This window comes from Camellia sinensis, unplaced genomic scaffold, assembly GCF_055761805.1.
Source record: "Camellia sinensis isolate YWXY unplaced genomic scaffold, ASM5576180v1 Unanchor1, whole genome shotgun sequence".
Lineage (NCBI taxonomy): Eukaryota > Viridiplantae > Streptophyta > Magnoliopsida > Ericales > Theaceae > Camellia > Camellia sinensis.
This window is the reverse complement of record NW_028128987.1, coordinates 26,783,918-26,803,996: the sequence shown is the minus strand read 5'-3', so window position 1 is coordinate 26,803,996 and position 20,079 is coordinate 26,783,918. Positions and strand designations below refer to the sequence as shown.

General features: G+C 36.7%; 2 long non-coding RNA genes across 2 annotated transcripts; both read left to right on the top strand.

Moving 5' to 3' along the window:
- Positions 1–2,035: 2,035 nt before the first annotated feature.
- LOC145814221 (uncharacterized) lies at positions 2,036–18,268 on the top strand. Its single transcript, XR_014357561.1, has 2 exons — positions 2,036–2,503; positions 17,960–18,268. It is a non-coding gene; the product is annotated as an uncharacterized LOC145814221 (long non-coding RNA).
- On the top strand, positions 12,530–16,230 carry LOC145814222 (uncharacterized). Its single transcript, XR_014357562.1, has 2 exons — positions 12,530–13,826; positions 13,927–16,230. It is a non-coding gene; the product is annotated as an uncharacterized LOC145814222 (long non-coding RNA).
- Positions 18,269–20,079: the final 1,811 nt, after the last annotated feature.

Here is a 20,079-nt window from a genome sequence, read left to right as displayed (position 1 = left end):
CCGTGATGGGAAGTCAAGCAATGGAAGGTTCACAAAAAACAACATTTGGGGATTGAAAAAACAATCTCAAAGTCAAGTGGATAGTTCGCTTACAACACAGTTCTGGGAAGGAATGAGTGTTTCAAAAAAAGGAAATTTGTTAGAGTATGAACCCCGATCATCTTTGTTTTTTTAATATAAAATTGACATACTACTTGCACAACTCTTTTGCATAGACACAATTTGGGTTGGATTAGCATTAAAATACTAATAGCCTCATTGAAATAAAAGATCGAATAAAATTATAACTAAAACAAATTTTGTCAAACGGGATTGTCAATTATAAAAACCTAAGATAATTGATATTTGAATATGACTTGGATGGATTGAGGTATTTTAATTATTTTTAAGTTCCAACATTCTAGTAAATATAATCACATTTAATTTTGCTTAATCTGTTATAGGTGGAGATTCAGAAGGTCCTTGACGAGCATAGCGCCTGTTTGGATATGAAAATGAAGGAATTTGATTTGGAAATGGAAGAAATGAGGAAATCTTTTGATGAAGAACTAACGCTATGTTCGGATTGAGTGATTTGGAGAGAAAAGAAAAAAAATGGAGAGATATGCATTTCTCTTACTTGTTTGGATAATCTAAGTGGAGAGAAATGGAAAGAAATTGAGAGAAATGGAGAGAAACTCATTTCTCTTATAAGTCTCATTTTCAATCTTCCCAAAAGTGGAGAGGTTGAGAGAGAAAAGAAACTATTATTTTCATAATACCAATTTTGTCCTTATAAAAATAAAAGAAATAAAATGATTGAAAATATAAAAAAGTTATTTTGGTAATATAACATAAAATAATTTCTTTTCTTTTCTTTTCTGTTAATGAAATCTAACCAAACAAGAATGAGAGAAATCATAATCATTTCTTTTTCTTTTATTTCTTTCTTATCCAAACAAAAATGAGAGAAAACACAATCATTTCATTTCTTTTCTTTTCTCTTATTACTTAATTAATCATTTTTTTTCTTTTCTCTCATAGGTTCCCAAATCAATGAACCTAAAGGAAGCATAAATCAACAACATGAAGAAAAAACTAGAAAAACGAAACCATGAATTGGAAATGAAGTTAGAGAGACTAAAGGGGAGAGACAAAGTTAAAAACTTCAAATGAGAAGGAAAAATCTATTAAAGTCGAGAAGAAAAGGTTGGAGATTGAAAAGAAACAAATGCTTGAGAGTGTTACAAGACTATTGCAGACTTGAAGAAACTGGTATGCTGGTATACATCAAAAGGGTAAGAGGGTTCTGGAGAGGACGAGAGAGGTGATGATGAGGAGGGCTCTAGAGAGGAGAGCAATAATTGGGATGATGCAAGAAGTCTGGTGGTAACGGACAAATACCCAATATTATTAGCATATTTATGTCCCCTAATAGTCGTTAGGACGAATACTCACATATATGATTCAAGAAGTGGCTTATACTAGGGGTGACATGGGTCAGCTTGGTTCGGATTAGCATTTATTGCCTTAAAATACAAAAGAAAAAAATAAAATAAAATTTCACTCATACTCCTCTCTCACATCTTTTATTTTTTCACCCATCCAAATACAATAGTGAGGAAATACAAACATTCCTTTTATTTTTTTACCTTAGTTAGGATCCAAGTGCAGTGTTAAAGTTGGCCTTGCCACCATCCCACAACCACCATAGCACTCCACCCCATCACTATAAGTTTTATTGTATACTTTATTTTAATTGATAGCTATTTTTTTTACAAACAATTTTTAAATTTAAAATATTCTAACATTCAATATTCAATAATTTTCAATTTTGAGTTGCAATTTTTTAAAATATTCTAGGATTTAATATTCAGGAATTGTTTGGGATGATCTAAATAAGTGTACTTTTCGTCTTCTTATAAAAAAATATGTAAAAAAATAGAAAGATAATGTAATAAAAAAAAGATAAATTATTTTACAATTGCCAAACTTGGACTCAATAATTTTCAATTTTGAGTTGTAATTTTACAAGATAATCGAACCCATTTTCAATAGATCCGAGAGTTTTGGTTGGTATGAGCCAGGAAAGGGTCAACGAAACCCAATTCACAAGCAACGAGAGAGAGAGACAAGAAAGAATGACAAGCAAGTAATTGAAACCAGAGTGAGAGAGAGAGAGGGAGAGAGTGGAGAGGAAAGAAGAAGCAAATGGTGTTCAACAGCTTGGTAGTATTAACAGTGGCGAACATATCCGCAGATGTATGGCAATACGTAGCATGTTTTCCAGAAAGGATAAGCAGCGATCAGTTGTTAGATCTGGTGTGTTGTTTCCCTCTCCAACAGTTTGGCCGTTTGGCTTTCTGTCTCTGGACCTTCTTTTGCCTCCCTCCTTCTCCTGTTTACTCTTACTCTTATTCCTCCTCCTCCTACGACTCCGATTCCGATTCCGATTTCGATGAACACCACGACCACAACACCAACAACTATTATGATTCGCATTCCGATTGATTGATCATCGAATGTACTCTCTCTCTCTCTCTCTCCTTGTACAGTAACTCCTCAATCCGATTCTTCTCTCTCTCTTTTTCTTTTATGTAAATGTTTGACTTTTTTTCTTTTTCAATTTTTGGCTTCTTTGTGAATTTGATTGTCTGACCCCGATTTGTTTTTGTAATTTCATTCATAAATGTGTTATTAATTGTGTCATTAGTTTAATACGGTATGTGTTGCAAGTAAATGAAATTGTTTAGATCTCTTTCACATAGCATTTGGAAACAAACCCATTTCTGTTTTACATTCTTTGTGGCATTTGCACGAATAACGTTCCATCTTTGCCCAGAGTCATTTTTTGCTGGCCTTTTCTTCATCAAAGATGCAAATTTTTCTTTATTTTAGTCTTAATTTCCAATTTAGTTACACTGTACCCATTAGGGATATCATATTGGGATTCAAATATGTATATCCTCCAAGTAAAGGACAACGATAGTATGTGCTAGTCTTGGGTCATGGCCATCTGGTGAAAAATGATCCTAGAGACGATCATGTTTATTATGAATTTATTTAATTATTGTTGTTAGATGCTTTTTGTGGAAATTTGAATGCTCACACTACTGTTATGTTTGCTTCCCTCTCTCCTATGAACAACCACCCCTATTGCAATATGGTTAACCTATTGGCATTTAGTTGTGAGCTGTAAGTTGTAACCATCTGCATTGTTCAACTTTAACAAAAGCATCATATCACACTAATATGCAAAACACATCATATCTTGAGGATCAAACTCCAAACATATTTGGACTGGTAAAAAAAAAAGGATTAAAATCTATACCACCGAGGCACCCTATAGGTCACACCTCTTTTCTCCAACATCCACCTTGTTGTCTCTAGGCAACCATATTATTAACTTGGATCCTTTCTTTTCTCTCTGTATTTTTTTTTTTTGTTAATGTTCTTAGTAAATCTATCGCTTCCATAATTGATTTATCGAACACAAATGCAAACTAATTCTTTGACGTTGATGTTATAACCTTTAAGCGATGCTCAATCACTCTACCATAATTTCACTGTAAGGCTCATTAACTTAGGCTTTGTTTGGGAAGCAAAAGTTGGCCTTTTTTTGGCTATTTTAGCCACAAAAACAAAATAGGTTTTTTTAGCCCAATAAGACAAAATATCACATCCAACCCATAATCGTTACATTCTTTCTCTCACAAAAAAGCCAAAAAAGTCTAAAGTCCTTCCCAGATTAGGCTTTTTAGCTCCATGCTAAAATAGCCAAAAAAGTCAAAAAATCAAAAAGCCAAAAAGCCAACCCACTTCCCAAACGAATCCTTAATATCTCTATATTAGTTGCAATTTTAGATATCTTCTTTATTTTTATAGATAGGTACTAAAATATTTTTTTCCCACTCATTAGGCATTTTCTTAGTCATTAGAATCTTATTAAAAAAATTTGTTAACCAATTTACCCTTTTTTAACCTAAGCATGTCCAAGACTCAATATGTATACAATCTGGTCCTAATGCCTTACCTGATTTAATCTTCTTTAGTGAAAATTCCACCTCAAATTCCCTTAGTCTATGATAATGCTTATATTCTTTAGTTTCGTCAGTTCTATCATATTTCTTTGCTCCTAAATTTTGTAAATGATTTTATTTTTCTTGTTCTTTATTTTTGTTTTTAATTTTTTTTTTTTTGATCGGTGAAAGTTAGTATTTAGTTGTTAGTTGTTAGATTAGCACCTTGGGAGAGTTGAACTCTCATCCTCTCCTTGCAAGCACTTAAGTCTTTCTTCCTATTCCACTCCAAAGAGTGAAACCCAAGACTTTCCCTTAAGAAAGACTTGGTGGCCATAGGGTTAGCCACGCAGGCTACAACCCCTTGGTTTTTTTCAAATTTTTTTGTCAATTAGAAACAAAAGCATGTTTTCTTCTTTGATACCTCTTTCACCACTTCGTTTAGAATGGGGAGGATATCTTTACAAAGAGAAAGATAAAGTGGATAGGGGAAGGGGATAGGGTTGTCAGTTACTGTTGGGGTCAATAAATATTCATTAGTGTAATATGTAGTCCCCACTATTTGAATAGGTGACATTGTGTGGCCAACTGGCATAATCATTGTTCATTTGTGTGTGAAGAGTGCACTTGTTATTCAGCCAAAAAGAAGAATGCACTTGCGTTTTTTAAACAAATGAAAACAACGATTTTTTGTTTGCACAAGTTTTGAGGGTTTTTGAGACAAAAACTGATGACATTAGTAAATTGGCAGCCCACGGGCTAGATGGAAAGGAAATGGTTTGGGTTCTAACAATGTCGAGCTGGGCTTCCTTCGATGAGCCTGCAAACAAATCCTTGAGAACTCACTGGTGGGCGTCCTTTTCAAGGGCCCTTTGACGGTCAAGTTAGAACAACCCTGAAGGAAAAAGATAATAGGAGAGTTAGAGTAGAATCAATAGCATACCTTTGTAATGTGACTAGATGTCTATATATAGAGCCCACCTCTCACGGTTACACTCCACTTAAGGGGACTAGTTCTGTTAGCCTCTCTTTCAATCAAGGTGTGCCACATGTACTGCCAAAATCAAGGAGGTTAACGTATGATGCATGTTTTCATGCTAGCTGACAACGGTTGTAGGTGTGAAGGACCACTTTATGTTGTGCCACGTGTCCCAACTGTCACATGCATAAAATGTGTGCCATGCTCTAGGTTAGGTTGGCCTCTCGAGTAGTTGACCATGATAGCTTGGTTAGGTTGGGAATGGACCTTTTTGACCAACTCACTATCTTCCCGATCAAGTGAATGTGGTCATCCTTCAAAATGGGGTGCTGAGCTTGACCTGTACTTTTGAGCCCGATCTCATCTACTATCCACTGGGCTGGTCATACCAAGGGGTTGTACTATGTGTTTGGGCATCTCCTTGGGCCAAGTGTACTATGGGCTTGGGCCCCTACTCAATCATTGGCTTGAACCATATGTATATATATATACATCAAAAACAATAGACCAAATAAGCTTTTGGGTTCATTTTACCCGAAAAAAAAAAAAAAAAAAGAGAAGAAGAAGAAAGAAAGAAAATAAAAATAGTACACTGAAAACGGAAGTGCTTTCGTTTAAAAAAAGTGGCAACATTTTTTCAATATTTAGTCAAGATTTTGGTGTTTTCACTTATTTTCAAAAGAAGTTTTTATTCCCTCGTCCCTTCCCCACCACCTCTGGGCACCTGCTATTGGTGAAAGTGTAAGGGACACTTAAGCGCAAAGGTGTTCGGTAGCCTGGGCACAAAGCGCGTACTTAATTGAAGTAAAGTGCACATTTAAAAAAATAATGTATAATGCCAAAGGATTCCTAATATAATAGGAAAATAAAAACAAAATAGCCATATATTTAACAATTTTAACTAAAATGGTTAAGAGTCTTAAGCAGTTGTACAAAAATTATAGGTGCAAATGTTACATAGGCTTGTTCAATTACTTAAAATTATATGAAGTAAATTTTAAAACAATTATGAAAATCAAGTGGCCAACTAATCATATAACATTTAAACGTATCTTTTATATAATTTCTCCTGTGTTTTACAGCAGACTTACTACGTGATATTTGATAGCCATGATCAAAATAAAGTACATGGTTGAATCAAAATGATGATTAAGCATATCTTTTATACTTCTTGTTGTCTTGTGTGTAGTTTAACCAAACCAAACCAAACCAAACCGAGCCTTAAGTCCTATCAAATGGGGCCGGCTACATGAATCTTTCTTCTCCGCTCAATTCTATCAATGGTCATTTGGTTAGTCAAATTAAGGAGATTCATATCTCTATTTACTACATTCACCCACGCCAATTTAGGTCTGCCCCTTCCCCTAACACTTCCATCTATCGTCATTGTATTATATCTCTTCACTACTACCTCTGTTGTATATGATCAAATTATTTCAATCTATTTTCTCTCAACTTACCTTTTTTGTATCGGTGCTACTCCTACTCATTCACGAATATACTCATTCCTAACTCTGCCTTTTTTAGTCTTGTCACACATCCACCTTAGCATTCTCATCTCAACAACACTCATTTATCTACATATTGTTTCTCATTCCGTTCCATACAACATCGCTGGTCTAATAACCGTTCTATAGAACTTTCCTTTTAGTCTAGTGGGTACTCATTTATCGCACAGTACCCCAGACGCATTCCTCCACTTAAGCCATCCTGCCTTAATTCTATGGGCCACATCCACTCTAATCTCCCCAACCGTAACTTGTGTGTAGTGTATCATACCATAATATTGGTAATTGTATAACAAATTAAAGGCTTATTCAATATTATCATGATCTAAAGGTTAAAACTAATAAGTTGTTTTTTAAAACAAAAAAATAGAATAGCGCAAAAAAGTGTTCACACTTTTGTAAATGCGCTTCACTTTAACTGACAACCTAAGTTTTTCATGCTTGCTTCCTGTACCATTGCGTGGATTATGAAGTTGGCATTTTTAGCCATAGGAGCATTGAGAATTGTTACGATTGAGAATCCATGTTTCACTTAACAAATCAGTAACATACTTTCTTTGAGATCGAGAAATTCCATGATGTGACCTAGCCACTTCAGTGCCCAAAAGATATCTCAATTGTTCTAAATCTTTGGTATGAGATTTATTCTGCAGAAATAGTTTTAACTCCTGAATCCCACTACAATCATTGTCTGTAATCACAATGTCATCCACATACACAATCAACAATATCCTACCAACCACAGTGTGTCTGTAAAACACAAAATGATTTGCTCCAATCCTTTGAAGATCAAAGTCAATTACGACATTACTAAATCTGCTAAACCAAGCGCGAAGAGACTATTTTAGGCCTTATAAAGACTTAAACGACGCACTAACTCTGACTCCCCTTGAGCAACAAATCTAGGAGGTTGCTCCGTATAAATCTCCTCGTGGAGATCAACATGTAAGAAAGAAATTTTCACATCCATTTGATGTAAAGGCCAATCAAAGGTGGCAACAAGGGAGATAAAAAGATGAACAAAAGCAATCTTTGCCACATGCGAGAAAGTCTTGGAGTAGTCAAGCCCATAAACTTGGGTATACCCCTTGGCCACAAGCTGGGGTCTTCAATCGATTGACGGTGCCATTAGAATGGACTTTGTCTGCATACACCCATCGACAACCTACAATAGACTTGTCCGGAGGAGAAGGCACCAAGTCCCAAGTATCATTTTATTTCAAAGCATGCATTTCCTCTTCCTTGGCTATCTTGCAACCCAGATGAGATAAGACCCTCTGTTATAGAGTTAGGAAGAGAAACATAAGATAATTCTGTAAGAAACGAGGAATAGGATGAAAATAAATAGGCATATAAGACAAAATTAGAGATAAGATGTAAAGTACATGTTCTCTTACCTTTTTGAATTGCAATGGGAAGATCTACATCATGAGGTGGAGAACCTGGTGGACTGGGACTAAGTGATGAAGAAACCATGGTGTAATCTAAATGAGACAAATGCTTAATAGGAGGAGTGGAAGACTGGCCAAGGAAGGAAATAAGATTAGGATTAGGAAGAGGGAGATCATGAGCTACGCCATTTGCATCTAGGGTTTCAGAATAGTAAGGTGTAGATTCAAAGAAAGTAACACTATGGCAAACAAAGAAATGATGCAAGACCGGATTGTAACACTGATAATCCTTTTGAGTGCGAGAGTAGCCCAAGAAAATACACTTTTAATAGCCTGAGGATCAAACTTGTCACCACTTGGTGAAAGTTGATGAACAAAACTAACATAGCCAAAATGCAAAGGGGTAAGGTGAAAGGAGGATCGTGAGGAAAAATAATAGAATGGGGAGTCTTACTAGAAGAACTCTATGAAAAGGAGTTTGATACCTTTCGTAGGGTTTATTTCTCTCCTAATATGGGGGTTGTATATTTAGTTGTTCATTTCTGCTTTAGTTTGGACTACTGGTGGTTGTTAGGCTTGTTGATGGTTGGGCTTTCTAGCTATTGTTGAATTTCAGTTGTCCAATTTGATGAATGTTTATCATATTTACTTCTACTTTAATTGGGTCCCCCTCTAGTGGATGGTGGGATTGATCTCCCAGATTAGTCAGTCCATTAGACTGAATACTGAGTCTAAAAAAAAATGTTTATCATATTTGTAATTACCTTCCTACTGATTGACCTCCCCCCCCCCCCAAAAAAAAAAAAAAAAAAAAAAGATTAGAAGAGGGCATATGAGAAAAGTTTGAGAACATTCATTTTAATTAACAGGGTGCAGACAACCTTAATCAAATGCTAATTCTTTCTCTCGGCAACTCCATTTTGTTGTGGAGTGTGAGAGCAAGATGACTGATAAAGAATGACCATTGAGATGATGAAAGATGGCTACTACAATGATGATAGCCATGTAGGAGTCGATAAATTAGAGTATGAGACGGTGCAAAGTAGGCATGGTTTTGGTGATAAAAATGAGATTGGAGAGAGTATTTTAGATTTTGCGTTGGCTTCTGACCTAGTGGTGGCTAATACTATGTATAAGAAGAGAGAGGAGTATTTGAGAACCTTCAAGAGTGGGTCAATTAGGAGCCAAATAGATTACTTTCTAGTAAGAAAAGGGGACCGTCTAAATGGAGCGATTGTAAGGTGATTCCTTGAGAGAGCTTAACGTCTCAATATAGTATTTTGGTACTAGATTTATGCTTTAAAGGGTAATACCAAACTCGGAAAGATAGTGGGTGTCTCAGAATTAGATGGTGGGACCTAAAAGGGGATAAACTAGTCACATTTAAGAATAGAATGGATAAAGACGATACTTGGGATTTGGAAGATGATGCTAACACAATGTGGAACTCGATGGCTAATTGTATGAGGAGAATCTCAAGGGAAGTTCTTGGAGGAGAGTCGAAAAGAAAGGGACCCAACTTTAGGAAAACTTGGTGGTGGAGGGAGAAGGTCCAAGCGGTAATAAAGACGAAAAAAGAGAGCTTTAAAAAGTGATAGAATGATAGAACTGAGGAAAAGCTTAAGCACTATAGATTGGCCAATAAGGATGCCAACAAAGTAGTGAGGGAGACTAAGTTGAAAGCCTATGATGATATATACACTAGACTAGATAGTAAGGAGGAAGAGAAGAGGATATACAACTTTGCTAAGATAAGATAGAGGAAAATAAGAGATTTTAATCAGGTTAAGTGCATCAAGGGTAAGGACTCTAAGGTGTTGGTGAAGGATGAAGAGATTAAAGAGAGGTGGAAGAATTATTTTAAGAAGTTAAATGGGGAACATGGAGGTAGGTCATAAGGGGAGGAAGTGTGCAATAATAAGGAAAACCAGGACTATAGGTTCTATTGTAGGATTAGAGACTTTGAAGTGGAGTTTGCACTTAAGAAGATGAAATTGATTAAGGCTTTGGGACATAATGATATACCTATTGAAGTGTAGAAATGTTTGGGTAAGAAGGGGGTTGTTTGGTTGACTAGGTTATTTAACAAGATTTTGTTGACTAAGAAAATGCTAGAGGAGTGGAGGAAGAGTATTTTAGTGCCAATATATAAGAATAAAGGAGATGTCCAGAATTGTAACAACTATAGAGGAATTAAGTTGATGTGTCACACAATGAAAGTGTTGGAGAGAGTGATGAAACGTCGATTGCGAGATATAACAGAGGTATGAGAGAATCAATTTGGGTTTATGCCTAGTAGGTTAACAATGGAAGCGATCTATCTTTTGAGGAGAGTAATAGAAAAGCATAGAGAAAAGAAAAGAGATTCATATGGTTTTTATCGATCTTGAGAAAGCATATGATAGAGTGCCTTAGGATATAATCTGGTAGATGTTAGAGAAGAAAGGTGTAATAAAAGGTTACATTGATGTGATTAGGAATATGTATGAAGGTGTGGTGACCACTATCAGATCACTTGCTGGAGAGACGAGTGAATTTTCAATTTCTGTAGGGTTACACCAAGGATCAACTTTAAGTCTTTATCTTTTTGCTTTAGTTACGGATGAGTTGATGCGCAATATTCAGGATAATGTGCCATGATGTATGTTTTTTGCAGATCATATTGTGTTAGTGGATGAGACTAGAGAAGGAGTTAACACTAAGTTGGAGATTTGGGAAAAATCACTTTAATCTAAAGGATTTAGGATAAGCAGAACTAAGACAAAGTATATGGAGTGTAATTTTAGTAACATCCACAATGGAAGCAGAGGAGAAGTAAAGATTGAGAACCAAGAACTATCTAAGAGTGAATATTTTCGTTATTTAAGATCAGTTATCATAACGACTGGGGAGATTGAAGCGGATGTGGTCCACAGAATTAAGGCAGGGTGGCTTAAGTGGAGGAGTGCGTCTGGAGTACTATGCGATCAATGAGTACCCATTAGACTAAAAGGGAAGTTCTATAGAACAACTATTAGACCAGCGATATTGTATGGGACAGAATGTTGGGAAACTAAGAAACAACATGTAGAGAAGATGGGTATTGTTGAGATGAGGATGTTAAGGTGGATGTGTGGCAAGAGTAGAAAAGACGTTATAAATAAGTATATTCGAGAATGGGTAAGAGCAGTACCGATGATAGTGTAAAGGCTCTCTCTCTGTGGCTTTCTCTCGGTTCGTCATCGCGACTCTCTCTCATGACTTTGTCCTTGGTTCTCTCTGTCTCTGTAATTTGTTCTCAATACTGTTAACACCCTTATTTCCTGATTGGCCCACTTATTAAGTTATTATTATACTTTGACCCATTTATCTTTAGTTTATTGCAATGACGGACACCAAAATCCAAGCCATCAGATGTAAACTCACTGGTGCCAATTATACGTATTGGGCTAGTGTTATGAAGAATTTCCTTCTTGGTCAGAAAAAATGATGCTATGTTTCTGGTTCTGTTCCTCGTCCATTGGACCCGAAACAAGAAGGATATTTGACTTCCTGTGACACTTGGGATTGTGATAATGCCCAAGTTCTAACCTGGTTTCATAATTCAATGGATGACTGTATTGGAATGATGTTTTCCAACTATAGTACTGCTAAGGAGGTGTGGGACTATTTATTGGGTGTGTATCAGTAGTCCAACTTTGCCAAATGGTATGAGTTGGAAACAGCTATTCAAAGTGCTCGTCAGCGGGATCAATTTATTCAGGACTTCTACATTGAGATGATAGGTCTTTAGGATTAGTTGGCTATCATGGAACCATCTAGTCTCAAGGCACTAGATGCTTATATTGAGTTTCGGGAACAAGGTCGTTTAGTGCAGTTCTTAACGACTCTCTCCCCTCAGTATGAGGCTATCCGTGGTGGCATTCTTCATCGGTCTTCTCTCCTCTCTGTAGATGCTATTGTTCGTGAGCTCCTCTCCGAGGAAACCTGTCTAAAGACGGCTAGTCAGACTCTGTCTCCATCTGTCTTCTTGGCTCCTATTCAACCTCCCATGTTGTCGACCCCATCACATCATCAGCTTTATTCCACTGCAAAGCCTAAGAAGGGGCCACTAGCTTCTAATGAGTGTGCTTTTTGCCATTAGAAAGGCCATTGGAAGTACAACTGTCCCAAGAAGGGACGTTAGTCTGCTCAGTCTTCTTAGTCGCCTCAGACATAGTTTCGACCTCCTGCTGCTTATACTACATCTGTTCCGACTTCTGATCCTGACTTAGCTTCCTTGCGTGCCCCGATAGCTCAGCTTCAACATCTCCTGTCCACCTCACAGCCATCCTTATCTGCCTCTGCTCTCACCTCTCTTTATTCAGGTTTGTTTGGGTCTTCTTCAGGTATCTCCTCTTCTGTCTGGCTTTTTGACTCTGGTGCCTCTCATCATATGACTCCTCACATTTCCTTACTTCAAAATTGTATCACCCCTTCCTTTTCTATTACTGTTAATACTGCTAATGGATCTGGTATGCCTGTTCTATTTGTTGGGTCTGTCTTATCCTCTGCCATGTCTGTTGTTAATATTCCCTCCGTTCTTTATGTTCCTCAGCAATCAGTCAGTTAATTATCTATCAGTCAACTTCATACTTCTGATTTTGATGTTTTCTTTTCCTCTTCTGTCTGTAGTGCGCAGGATCAGGTGTCCAAAAAGCAGATTAGGATCGGGCGTAGTGTTGGAGATCTCTATGTGGTAGAAAGATTGCATCTACCCCTATCCACCTCTCTAGTTGCTTTTTTCTCATTTCAGTTAGATTCTCAATCGAGTTAGTTTTACTTATGGTATTTTCGCCTAGGTCATTTGTTTGTTGATCGCTTACGGTCTTTAGCTCAGTTAGGATTATTGGGTAAAGTTTCTCCTAGTAACATTGATGAATGTCGGGGGTGTAAACTTGCCAAAATGTTAGCTTTACCTTTTAATAAAAGTACTACAGTTTCTGTTTCTCTATTTTCACTTGTGCATGCTGATGTTTGGGGACCCTCTCCTGTTCTCACTAAAGGTGGTTCCACATACTACGTGTCTTTTGTTGATGATTGCACCTGTTCTACTTAGGTTTATCTTATGACTCTTAAATCTGACTTATCGTACATTTCAATCTATGATCACCACACAGTTTGGGGCTACCATTAAATTGTTACGATCTGACTTGGGTGGGGAATATTTTAAAACTGAGTTTTGTGAGTATTTGGCCAATTTGGGTACCATTCACCAAACTTTTTGTACTGATACACCTGCCTAAAATGGTAGAGCCGAGCGTAATTACTGTTATCTCCTTGAGACAGCCAGGTCTCTTCTCTCTGCTTCTGTTCCAGCTTCGTTTTGGGGCAAGGCAGTTCTTACTGCTGCTTTTCTTCTTAACCGCATGTCTACTCTCCTTCTTTCTGGTCGGTCTCCTTATGAGGCTCCGTTCTTTCAACTTCCCAATTATTCCCTCCTTCATGTGTTTGGGTATGCTTGTTTTGTTCTTCTTCCCCATAAAGATCAGACCAAACTTAGTGCCCGGTCTGTCCTATGTATCTTTTTGGGTTGTAGTCTTACTCAGAAGGGCTATCGATGTTATGACCCTATTTCTTGTCATCTTTACCTCTCCCGTCATGTTTCTTTTCTTGAACGTCTACCTTACTTTCAGCTTCCTCCTACTGCTCTAGTTTCCAAAGAGGATTTGGTTCACATTGATCCATTTCCTTCTGAGGTCCCTCTTGATGAGTACATCTCTACTGTTCTCCATGACCTTACTCTTTTTTCTCCTCTGTCTCCCCAGCTTGCTTCTTCTCCTCCGTCTCTTCCTCCGTTGTTAGTTTATTCGCCTCGCCTGGCTCTCCCTTCACTAGTTGTCTCTACTCCTACTGCTGATCTTCCTGCTTCTGACGACTCTGATCCTGCTGCACACCGCTATTCTACTTGAGCGCATCATCTTCCAAACAGGTTAGGTTAGTCTAATATATGTTTTTCTGCTTTCTATCGTACTTTTTTGTCTGCTATTCATTCTTTTTCAGAATCTCAGTCTTACAAGTAGGCCTGGCAGGATCCCTATTGGATTCAAGCTATGGAGGATGAGTTGTCTGCTTTACAGAAAACTAGTACTTGGAAGTTGGTTCCTTTGCCTGCTGGTAAGAATTTGGTTGGTTGCAAATGGGTCTACAAAGTCAAGGCTCATTATGATGGTTCTCTTGAGCGTTACAAAGCTCGTCTGGTTGCCAAAGGTTTCTCACAGGAGTATGGTATTGATTATGAGGAGACCTTTGTTTCTGTTGCCAAGATGACTACTATCCGTACTTTGATCACTGTCGCTGTTGGTCGTTCTTGGCCTCTTTATCAGATGGATGTTAAGAATGCTTTTCTTAATAGTCATCTCACTGAGGAGGTTTAAATGCATCCTTCCCCTGGCTTTCACCATTCCTTTGAACAGGTTTGTCGCCTTTGGCGTGCTCTGTATGGTCTGAAGCAATCTCCTCGTGCTTGGTATGGTCGCTTTCAGACTGCTGTTACTATGCTTGGGTTTCGTCCTTGTGCTTAGAACTCTGCTTTATTTCTTCTCCACACCTCTGCTGGCTTTTTTGCTTTATTATTGTATGTGGATGATATGATCATCACTGGCTCTGACTCTTCTGTTATCTCTGAGGTCAAGCAGCATCTTTTCCGCACTTTTGACATGAAGAATCTGGGCCCCTTACGGTATTTTCTTGGTATTGAGATAGTTTCTTCTCCCAAAGACTACTTTCTTTCTCAGGCCAAGTATGCCAATGAGGTTATTCATTGTGTCGGTCTTACTGATACTAAGATTTCTGATATCTCATTGAGCTTAATGTGAAACTCATCCCTACTGATGGTGTTCTTCTAGATGATTCTACTTTATATCGAGAGCTCGTGGGTTGCTTAGTCTATCTGACAGTTATTCGCCCTAATCTTGCCTATGCTGTTCATGTGGTTAGTCAGTTCGTTTTTGCTCATCGTTCTACACATTGGGCTGCTTTGGTTCGGATTCTTCGTTATCTCCGGGGCACTATTTTTCAGGATTTACTGTTGTTTTCTACTTCCTCTTTGGACTTGGTAGATTATGCTAATTCTGATTGGGCTGGTGATGTCACTAATTGCAAGTCCACTTCTGGCTTCTGCATGTTTTTTGGTGGTTCCTTGATTTCTTGGAAGAACAAGAAACAGATTGTTGTTGCGCGTTCCACTGCCGAGGCTGAGTACCGTGCTATGGCTCGTGCCATTACTGAACTTGTTTGGCTTCGTTGTCTCTTGGTTGATTTAGGTGTCCCTCAGTCTTCTCCGACCTCCTTTTACTGTGACAACCACAGTGCTAACCCTATAAATATACTTAGAGCATTGATTATTAAAGTGAATCCATATATTGCTCATCCCAACTTGTTTTGGATGAGCACTATAATCCTTACCACAATAATTATAGGAAGCCCTAGGTAGTTCAGGATCACCACCATCAATCATGGTGAAGTGTTCCTGCACTTTAAATTTCAGTTTCAAGTCTTATTATTTTTATTTTTTTTAACTTTACGATGGTGTGGACGAGTTTTACCAGTATTGGTGGCTGGGGCTGTATTTGTGGCTGTTGCTGTGGCTACACTAGCTGGGACTGGGGTTGTGACTGTGGCTACGGTTTTGTGGCAGTGGCTGTGGTTGGTGCTGGTGAGTTTGCACTAACATCTTGGTTGTCACCACACTGACCACTAGTCTTCCTTTCCTCATCTATTGAAAAGAAGGAAAGGAATCATTACTGAAATGTAGAAAGAAAAGCAGAAATGGGGTAGCTGGACACTACTGGGCATTATTATCATGGATCAATTCAGATGAAACTATGTCAAAGATACATGAGGGTAACTTGATACTGCAATCTGCAATGCAACATCAAAAATCCTAACTCGTTCTACCAGTGCAGTACATGACTACAATATGACAAGCAAAGTAATCATAACCAAGAACATGGCACCCAAACCATGATATAGTTTGCCTCCCAAAAGAGGGAAAAAAAATTATTTACCAAAATACAAGTTTATTTTTTCAAAACACACCAGTTGAGACCGCCTAACTTCTATTGATGCAACCATGCATCTCTGGTGCTGTGGGGATCAGCAGATTTCCTAAGCAAGTCTGCTTTTCTTGGTCACTTTTCCAGGTCAATGTTGGTTGAAAGTAAGTTCCTTTCTTGTGTCTAACAAAAATTGAAAGAACGGAAGTTTCTCTTTGAGCATGATAAATTTGAGGATCCTCTCTCTCAAAGATTGATTTCTTTGTTTAATGACACTGCTGGATAATATATTACTGTATAGCTATTGTATTTGATGTTGAGAATTTTGATTTTTATCAATAGGTGTTGGTGTTATGTCGAAGTCCAAGGCAAAGCAGCATTCTCCACTTTGCTTACTGCTCAGTATCTGCTTTTTAGAACCTATGTAGTAGATTTTCGGAGAAACACAGTCTTATATGAACTGTGATCATACAAACTCGTACACCACATTTGTTTCACTTTTCTCTTCTCTCTCTATTTTAACTTCAAATTTGAGTAACAAATGGTCAGAGAAAAAAAATGTGTCTAGTTGTTGTCAAAGTGACATGTGCCCCTCTTGATAACTTTTCCTTAGTTGAGTTTCTAATTCGATTTAGTTTTAGAAGTTTTTGACATGGTTATGACAGTTATTGTGCATTGTGACATTTCTTGATCTTTTGAGGTGCAGAATGCCTCATATTTCGTTATTTCTTTTGTAATGTGTGCCTATTCAAGTTGATGTCCTGTTGTTTGTTCTCACTGAACGTGTTGATTGTTTGTTAGTTCACATTTTGTTTCTGAAAATATTTCATTTTATGCTGCTTCTAAAAGTTTCATTTATATTATGATAACTACGAGGGCATATTCTATGCTTCTTCTAGAAGTTTTGCTTATTCTATGCTCAGTTATATTAAATATTTATGATGCTTTACTAGATCTCTTTTAGCAAATCAATTTTGATGCAAAGCAGGCAATGGTTACATGGATGCCTTCTACCTTGCCTTTTGCTTCACTTTTTCCAGTGGCTTTCCTAATGATCACTCCTTGCCTTTTACCCAACCGTGCAAGTTATGTTTTCCCACTGCACAGCATCTAGGATCGCATTTCTGCACGATCTTGTGCTATAAGATTTATCTTCATAACCTCAATTTGCGTTGTTTTGTCCTTACCATTGTCCTTCCAGTTCCTTGAACATAAACCATACAACTTCTGAGAAGGAAAGCTCAAGTAATCCCCAATGTTTGATCTGCTTAAATATGTATAACTTAGACCATCCACATCAGGCTCTCTACAATGGTTTTGAAGCTATTATAGAGAGCAAAAGTTGTAAATAGGTGTTCCATCAGACTCTCTATAGCAACCATTCATTTTGACTTTGCTACAGCATCTCACCTGATTAAGCGAGACACTTGTTCATAAGTTAATTTATTTTTTATTATATTTTTTGGAGCAAAGTTGGGCCAAAAAAACCATGGCCGGTTGTCCACCCGGTTGTCCTCTCGGATGTCCCGTGAGTGCCCTGTAACAAAAGAAGGAAAATGCTCAAATTTGGCTTGACTGGTCGACCACTCCTCAGTGGATTTGGCCCTTTTGTGTTGCTGTTGCTCTGGTGTTGATCTGTTGTTGTCTTGGGCCTTATTTTATACCTGTTTTAACATCATTTTGCACTCCAAAGAATAAAAAATAATATTTTGATGAAATAGAATTTTAGAATATAGAGTTTGATGGAATTTGCTCGTAAAGAAAAGGTTATCTAAAATAGAAAAGTGGAATTTGAGTTATAATTTAGCTCAAAATTTGTTGAGGTTGATGCTCTTAGAGGTTTTGTTTTGTTTTTTTGTGTGTGGAGAATCTAATCAAATGTGAACTACTGATTTGCGATTATTTTAGTTTTGTTTTGTGATCATATGCTGCCGCGTGTTTGTTGTATTCAAATTTTCTGTTATCTCTTGTCATATGAATATTGTGGCTCATTGGTTTTTAACTTAACCCTGGATGTTGGATGTTTTAGAGCAGTGATTCAGCTGAGACTACCTTGTTTTTTGTTCAGTTTTTGAAACTAGATAATTAAAAGAGACTGCTGGCTGGTCTTTTAGGCTCAACAACCTTTCATGGAAAGAAACAAGATGACAGCTGTGTTATGCTTTTCAGAGCATTCATTCATTTCATATATACTGGTAAATCATAAAGGTAGATGCTCTTCTTAAACATATGCTCGGATAGCGACTTGAACTGAAAAAAGGTTAATCATTCAAGAATCAATCCTCTTTTTATTCTTTTTTTTTTTTTTTTTTTTAAATTGAAAATTTGATACGGATATGACATACTTAAAGAGGATTCCTGTTTGATTTTAGAATAGCATATCATGTGTGGGGAACATATCAAATGCTTTGTAGCATTTGATATGATCATCCTTCACACCTGCTTAGAGAGCTGGCGTTTCATAATTGTGTAATTTCTGGGTGATTAGAGTGGTGATGTTTGGTAATGTTGTCATTTTTTTGTTTTTGTTTTTGTTTTTGAAATGTTCGGAAAATAAATAAATTAAAAAAAAAAAAAACCTAGTCTATTATGGCATGTTTGATTTGGTAGATTAGAGCATGAGATTAAAATTATTAATCCGTGAGCCTAATTATTCTATGTTTGTTTTAACATTTTGATTTAGGATTATTAATCCAATGGATAATTAATTCAATAAATTTGTAGGATTATTAGTAATGGGGTAGGGGTGAGATTATTAATCCAATGGATATTTAATCCAATTGGATAGTGAATATCATACTAATTTAATAGGATTATTAATATTTCACTATCAGTCTTGTGAATCAAATATGACCTTAGTGAATTGTTGGTGGTGGCTGGCAATGGGCTAGTTAGAGGTCACAAGTAGGTGGTTGGAGGGTTGTCAAAGGTTGGCCGGGGGAGGTGGAGGTGGTGGGGGAGTGAACTAGTTTTTGTTAGGGCTGAGCAAAGAATCCGTGAAATTCGTAATCCGATCTAGTCCAGTTCAATCCGATAGGTTTGGATTGGTTTTTTGAATTCGCGATTCGGTTTTGGATTGAAGAATTAAAAATCCATAATCCACGGATTGGTTTCGGATTGAACCCCACGATTCCGAATTGGAACCGATCTGGACCGTATACAAATAGTCTATATTTTTATTATACATTTTCCCCCATAGTATCTTCTCTTATTTCATATAAACTAAACTCAAACCTAAACCCGCATCATATCTTCTTTTATTACTTTTGTTTGTTAGTTTTTACTTTTAATTTGTAATGGTCTAAATATTTATGGTGAAACTAATTTTTTTATGATTGTTTAAATTCTAGAACAGTATGTCGCTATTATAGAAAAACATGTTGCTATGGTGGAACTAATATAGCGCTATGTTTATGTTTTTATGAAATTAAAATGTTATATATATATTTTTTTGTTATTTAATTATGTGAATTTGTAGTTCTAAACCGATCCAATTCGTATTTAAACGGATTGGTTCGGATTGGTTTTATGATTTAAACGGATTGGATTGGTTCTAATTTTTTCAGAACCGTAAATAACGGATTGGTCTTAGTTTTATCCCAATTCGGATCATGCTCACTCCTAGTTTTTGTATACTTAGAAACACATTAAAAAGAAAAAAATCAAAAATTTTGAAAATTGTTATCACTATTTTTAAATTAAAAAATAAAGTCACCCAAAGAAAAATAAAATAAAAATGATAATGATAGCAGACAAGACGAGACGAGATGGTGAGTACATGGGGATTAATGTCAACTGAAATAGATTATGGATTAAAAGTGTAAGTAAATGAACTATATATATATATATATATATATAATATAGAATAGAATAGAATAGAATAAAATGGGAAGATATAGGCTAATTATGGGGTTCTGAGGGATGGGAGGGTGAGTCAAGAACAGTTTTAAAAAGGTTAACCACAGTTTTAAAAAGCCTCTTTTTGGATTGTTGTTGTCTTCGCTCCATTTCAATTCACTTTAGGTGTTTATATAGGTCACATATCTCATTGCTGCCCCTGCCTGCACACATGTTGCTCAAAAGCTGAATGATCACTCACTTCAAACAAGTTTTAAATATTTGTAGCCATTAACATAATATAATGCAAAACCTTTCGCAAATGCCTCCTTTTTTTTTTTTATTATTTTA